The 6,290-nt window shown below is 47.6% G+C and overlaps 1 pseudogene across 1 annotated transcript; it reads right to left on the bottom strand.

Moving 5' to 3' along the window:
• Positions 1-4,546: 4,546 nt before the first annotated feature.
• On the bottom strand, positions 4,547-5,468 carry LOC309326399 (14-3-3 protein theta pseudogene; annotated as a pseudogene). The gene has a single exon. The product of its transcript is annotated as a 14-3-3 protein theta pseudogene (transcript).
• Positions 5,469-6,290: the final 822 nt, after the last annotated feature.

Below are 6,290 nucleotides of genomic sequence, written 5' to 3' on the forward strand. Positions count from 1 at the left end.
GCAAGTAGATAAATAAGTACAGCTGTGGTGAGAAAGGTAAACGGCATTTCCGTGCGCTCTACTTTCTGTCACGGTGTTCCGTTGCGCCATAAGCGGTTTAGTCATGCTGGCCACATGACCCGGAAAGCTGTCTGTGGACAAACGCCGGCTCCCTTCTGTATTATTATTATTATTATTATCTTATGTTGTATCGTTGTATTAATTTTATCTTTACTTGTACCAATGTACCTGCATCTTTTCTGCTATTGCAATAAGAATCACGAGTTGAGGGCTATGGATGAGAAATGACATAGTTGTCCGTGGCTACACATCGCCATCTACTGAGTCTACAGTATACACACACCAATTCACAAGTTCAAATGACTTTATTCCAAAGCATGGCTACATAGACAATCGCACCTATATATGCAAAGTAGAGGAAAAACACCCAAAATCCTGTCTTCATTTCCTCTCTTATCGATCTGCCCCCAGGCATCACGCAAAGCCTTCCTGAAAGTCAGAACACAAACAATACTTTTTGTTGTTTAGTCGTTTAGTCGTGCCCTACTCTTTGTGACCCCATGGACCAGAGCACGCCAGGCGCTCCTGTCTTCCGCTGCCTCCCGCAGTTTGATCAGACTCATGTTTGTAGCTTCGAGAACACTGTCCAACCATCTCGTCCTCTGTCGTCCCCTTCTCCTTGTGCCCTCCATCTTTCCCAACATCAGGGTCTTTTCCAGGGAGTCTTCTCTTCTCATGAGGTGGCCAAAGTATTGGAGCCTCAGCTTCAGGATCTGCCCTTCCAGTGAGCACTCAGGGCTGATTTTCTTAAAAATGGATAGGTTTGATTTTCTTGCAGTCCATGGGACTCTCCAGAGTCTCCTCCAGCATCATAATTCAAAACCATCATAATTCAAAAGCATCAATTCTTTGGCGGTCAGCCTTCTTTATGGTCCAGCTCTCACTTCCAATAGCCATCAGTAAACATCAGAAAAAACAAGAATCTGCCTCAGTCCTTTTGTATACAGTATGCTGTCTACAACACAGCAATCTAATCCAAGTATCATCAAACACACTCTGTACAGTGTTCCATTTCTCCAAAGGTATTGGACTATATTAAAGGGAATTTACACTTTTTATTCTCTCTTTTTCCTCTTTTTCCTTTTTAAAATGCATTTTATTTTGCTCATAAAAACGTTGTTAATTAACTCATTATTGTCAAAAATTGTACATCTCAACATAAACATAATAAAGAAAAGAGAAAACAAAAACAAAAACCAACATACAAAACAAAACAAAAAATCACATAGACCATTTTAAATATATCTATACAGTGGTACCTCGGGTTAAGAACTTAATTCGTTCTGGAGGTCTGTTATTAACCTGAAACTGTTCTTAACCTGAAGCACCATTTTAGCTAATGGGGCCTCCCGCTGCGCCACTGCTGCACGATTTCTGTTCTCATCCTGAAGCAAAGTTCTTAACCCGAGGTACTACTTCCGGGTTAGCGGAGTCTGTAACCTGAGGTGTATGTAACCTGAAGCCTATGTTAGTCTGCGAAGGCAGCACTGAGCATCATATAAATTTGCGGGAATGTAGTTATAACTTCTTTGATTACACATAAAAAACCAGCCATCTGGTAAGCGCACATGGGCATAATTAAAAGTAATCTGTTGAACATGTGAGCAATTCCAAGTTGCTTCCTCACTGCAATTCACAATCTGAGCACAAGAGGTGTCTGGTGGTGCTGCAACTCTAGGTGTGTATAATGATATTTCATCCAGAGGTAACTTTTGTTTCACCTGTCCCCAATCATGGAGATTGGTATAACCAATGATACCTTCAGAAATCCATTTAGAAAACCACTTTCCCATGTGTGTGGCATGTGCCATATGGAAAGGCTGTGTACAAACTGGGATCAGACAATTTCCTAAGGTAGTGTGCATATCCTATGTTTCACTCAGACAAAAATGAGAGACATTAGCAACTTCAGCTAAATGCATCTGTCAGGCTCATGTTCCCTCAGAAAAGGTGGACTGCGGGGGGGGGGGGGGCACTGGTGAAGGACGATGAACTAAGGCAATTGATCCGGGACGATGCTTTTGCTCGGCGGAAGCTAGATGAGCTAAGGCAACGAGGAGGAGCTGAGGGAGGTTTCAAGGAAAAAGGGGGGCTCCTGTTCTATCGGGGGGCTTTGTATATTCCAGGTGAAACCCTAAGAGACAGAGTCCTCAAGCAACTTCATGACAGCTCCACGGCAGGACATTTTGGGCAACACAAAACCATGTTGTTGGTTACCAGGGAATTTTGGTGGCCCAAAGTGAGGGAAGACGTAAGGGAATATGTGAGAGGGTGTGAGACCTGCCAGAGGGCCAAAGGGGAGAGGGCTGCTCCGGCAGGGTTATTGGAGCCTTTGTCCACACCAGGGAGGCCATGGGAGGTGGTATTGGTAGATTTTGTCACTGACCTGCCCAGGTCCAAGGGGAAAATAGCGGTGATGGTGGTGGTGGATCTCCTGACCAAAATGTGCCATTTTGTGGCGTGTTCACATGCGGTGATGGCGGAGGAACAGCCAAGTTGTTTGTAGAGCATGTGTTTAGGTTGCATGGAGTCCCTTCTAGGGTCATTTCGGACAGGGGAACCCAATTCACCTCACGGTTTTGGCGCAAGCATATGAGTTTGCTGCAAGTAGAGGTGAGCTTCACCACCGCAAGGCACCCCGAAACCAATGGGCAGGCGGAAAGAGCAAATGCTGTTTTGCAACAGTATTTGCGGTGTTATGTCAGTCAGAGGCAGAATGACTGGGTGGACGGATTAGGACTAGCGGAGTTTGCGTACAATAATGCTGAGAACGTGCCCACCGGGATGACTCCTTTCTTCGCCAATCACGGAAGTCACCCTAGGGCTTTCCCAGGGAGGGGGGAGGAGTCGTGGAGTGTACCGGCCACAGAACAGTTTGCGGAGGAAATGGAGGCGATTCACCAACAGCTCCAGTTGAACCTGGAAAGGGCCAAGGAAGTATACAAGAGGGAGGCAGACAAGCATCGGAGACCAGGGGAGACCATTCGGGTTGGGGACAAGGTGTGGTTGTCAACACAAGGGTTGCCCTGGAAGGGGGGGGTGCAAGAAGCTCAAACCCAGGAGGGTGGGTCCCTTTGAGGTCATCCAGCAGGTAAATCCAGTGGCCTTTAAGTTAAGGCTGCCTGAGAGATTCATCCCGTCTTCCATAGGTCACTGTTGTGGCCCTACAGGGGAGGGGGGATCAGGCAGGGAAGAGGGGAAGGGGAGGTTCCACCGCCCGAAATTGAGGAAAGGGAGCAAGGCCACAAGGTAACTGAAATACTGGACTCCCATTGGAACGGGGAGCAGCTAGAGTATTTGGTGGCTTGGGAAGGGGCTCCCAGTTCGGAAAACACTTGGGTTCTGGAAGGTTGCATTACTGAGGATTATTTGGTGGAGTTCCACGATTTATTTCCCAACAAACCCAACCCCCCGGGTAGGTTCTTTGAACAGGTGTTCGGTCCGACGGATGATGAAGACGACTTTGAGGGTTTCCCACCATCAGACAATGAGGGAAGAGGCCGGAGAGAAGGACATCTCAAAGATCGCTGGGAGCCTGCGGGTTTGGGGGAGGGCTAGGGTAATGTTTTTGAAGATGCAGAAAATGAAGATGAGATTTTCCTAGGTTTCACCCCCGAGAAACCTGATAAAGAAGAAATGGGAATGGCAGTCTCTCCAGAGGAGGAGAGAGGGGCCTTTGGGGAGGGGGTGGATGTCAGGGAACTGGAGGCAGAGAAGGGGGGGAGAATGGGCACCTACCGGGGAAAACCTCCTTTAATAAGCAGCTGCTCTTCCTCGGACGAGGAAGGTGACGAAGGGTTGTCAGGAGGTAATGAATCTGAGGGGGGGGGGAGGCACTTCTGGGGCCAAGTCACTCTCGTCAGAGAGGAAGGAGGGGGGCTGGGCTTCAGAAGTGGTTATGCTGGGGAAAATCGAAAGGAAATTTAGTCGGGACAACTGACCTGCCATGATTAAGACGGACTTTTGACCTGCTTGTACATAGCTTCAAAGGGGCAATAAATCTTGTAAATATGGCTGAATTCCTGGACTCTTATCTTTGCTAGCACTCACAACTAATTGCTGACAGCATCCATTTTTTTATTTTTTTTAGGAGTGTAAGTGAAATTTTATTGGGAGGGGATAGCAGTTGAACAGCAGCAACTGAAGAGTAAGAAGAATCCCTGTATTTAAAACACTCAGTAGCTCCTGCTGAACACACATATAGGAAGCCACTCTGCCATGCTTCCCATTTGGCCCCAGACACCCCACATCGTACAGAAACGAATACACAGTAGCACAGGAAAGTCAAATCACCAAGAAACCACTGCAGAATAAAAAGGGAATGTGGAGAATTGAACTGTGTTGAACACTCTTTAGTTGCATTAACTACATTTTCATTTCATCACTGTAATACAAATAAATAAATAAATACCCCACCACAGTTGCTTGCAGGAACTGGTTCCGATTTCTTTTTAAATACCAGAAACTTAAGTCCGCTGCATAAGCGTTTGGAAGTTACTTATGTTTATATGGAAATTAAGCCAGTATTAATACTTTTCTACAGCAGTAAACGCACACCAGGAAGGCCAGGACAAAACACAAATCAAGGAATGGAGTTTTCCCAAAGCTGCAGTGTGAAAGGACTATAAATTGATTTCCATACACATGGCTGGCTTCTCTTTGCTGTAGGAAATCCAAGCGGAGCTGTAAGGAATGAGACATGTAAAAAGGTTTCTTGAGAAGGGGAATGACACTCCATATGCAGTTTAGTTTTCTGCACCTTCTGAGGCATCACATTCTTCTCCTGCGCTGTCTGATGTCCATAATGTGAGGTTGTCTCTAAGCAACTGCATGATGAGAGCGCTGTCTTTGGACAAGTCTTCATTCAGCGTATCAAGTTCTGCAGTGGCTCCATCAAAAGCTGTCTTTGCCAATGTGCAAGCCAGCTCTGGGTTGTTGAGGATCTCATAGGAAAATACGGAAAAGTTAAGCGCTAAGCCTAAACGAATTGGATGTGTGGGTTGCATCTCTTTCTTGCTGATGTCAAATGCCTCCTGATAAGCCGCCTGTGAATTTTCTATTGTTTGTTTTCTGTCATCTCCGCTGGCAACCTCCGCCAGGTATCGAAAGTAGTCTCCCTTCATCTTCAGCTAGAACACCTTGCTCTCTGGGTTAGTTGCATTAGCTATTAAGTACTTGTCCAGCAACTGCAGAACTGTAGTGCAGATGGACTTAAGTTCAAACTCCACTTTCTCTCGGTAGTCCTTGACAAGCTGCATCTTCTTGTCATTTCCGTCAGTCTTCTGCTCAATGCTAGAGATCACTCACCAAGCAGAGCGTCTTCCCCCAACCACATTCTTGTACGCCACAGCGAGAAGATTGCGTTCTTCATTGGATAATTCAGCACCTTGCTCTGCCACTGCCTTCATGCAGGTAGCCAGGAACATCCTATGGCCTTCTGGGAGGAGGCTTGGGCAGCAGCCACAGCGGTGCAGGGGGGAGATTCTGCAAGAAAGAAGGGATCTTTAAAGCAGAGGATCTTTAAAGGGATCTCTAAACGCTAAAGGTTGCTTCCCCCTGTCCCATTACCTCCGAGGCAGGTTTCCTCCACCTGGGCTCCAGTCCCTCCCGGGATCCGGCGGCTCCGAGGCTGAGTCGTTCCCTCGCTGCAAAGCAAAGGAGACATCAGCCGGCGCTCCCAGCCAGGCTAGCCCCAGTCTGGGGCAGGAGGGTGGGGGACCTGGGAAGGGGGCATTTCCTCCTACCTGATCTTACAAGTTCCCCAAACCTGGCCTCCGCCTCCGTACGGGCGTCTTGGATCCGCCCCGGCCGGCCTTGCTCAGAAGCAGCAGCCAAGGTTTCCTCCCTCTCTAAAATCACTCGAGATGTTCTTCGAATTGGAGGAAACCTTGTCTGCTGCTTCTGCGGCAGGCAGGGCCGGGGAGGAGCCATGCCCACACGGAGACGGGGCAGTGGGGAACCGGCGCGAGGGTCCTCAGCCGGGAACCGCCGGGATGGTATCTTGCTCTTCGTCCCGGGAGCCGGATCTGAAGCCTCATCCCTGGAGAAATTAGGAAAAATATGGGCTAAGAAGGCAAAGAAAGAACCTGAAATGCAATATATTTCTGCCAACTCTATGCCTAAACTGAAGCCCAAACACGGAGAGCTATCTATTTCCCAAAATATTTAGCTATGGACTAGCAGGTATAGATTCATGCAGTTCTGAAGGAAGGAAGGACGTATGGGGTGGG

The sequence above is a fragment of the Podarcis erhardii genome, assembly GCF_964252035.2.
Source record: "Podarcis erhardii genome assembly, chromosome: 13".
Lineage (NCBI taxonomy): Eukaryota > Metazoa > Chordata > Lepidosauria > Squamata > Lacertidae > Podarcis > Podarcis erhardii.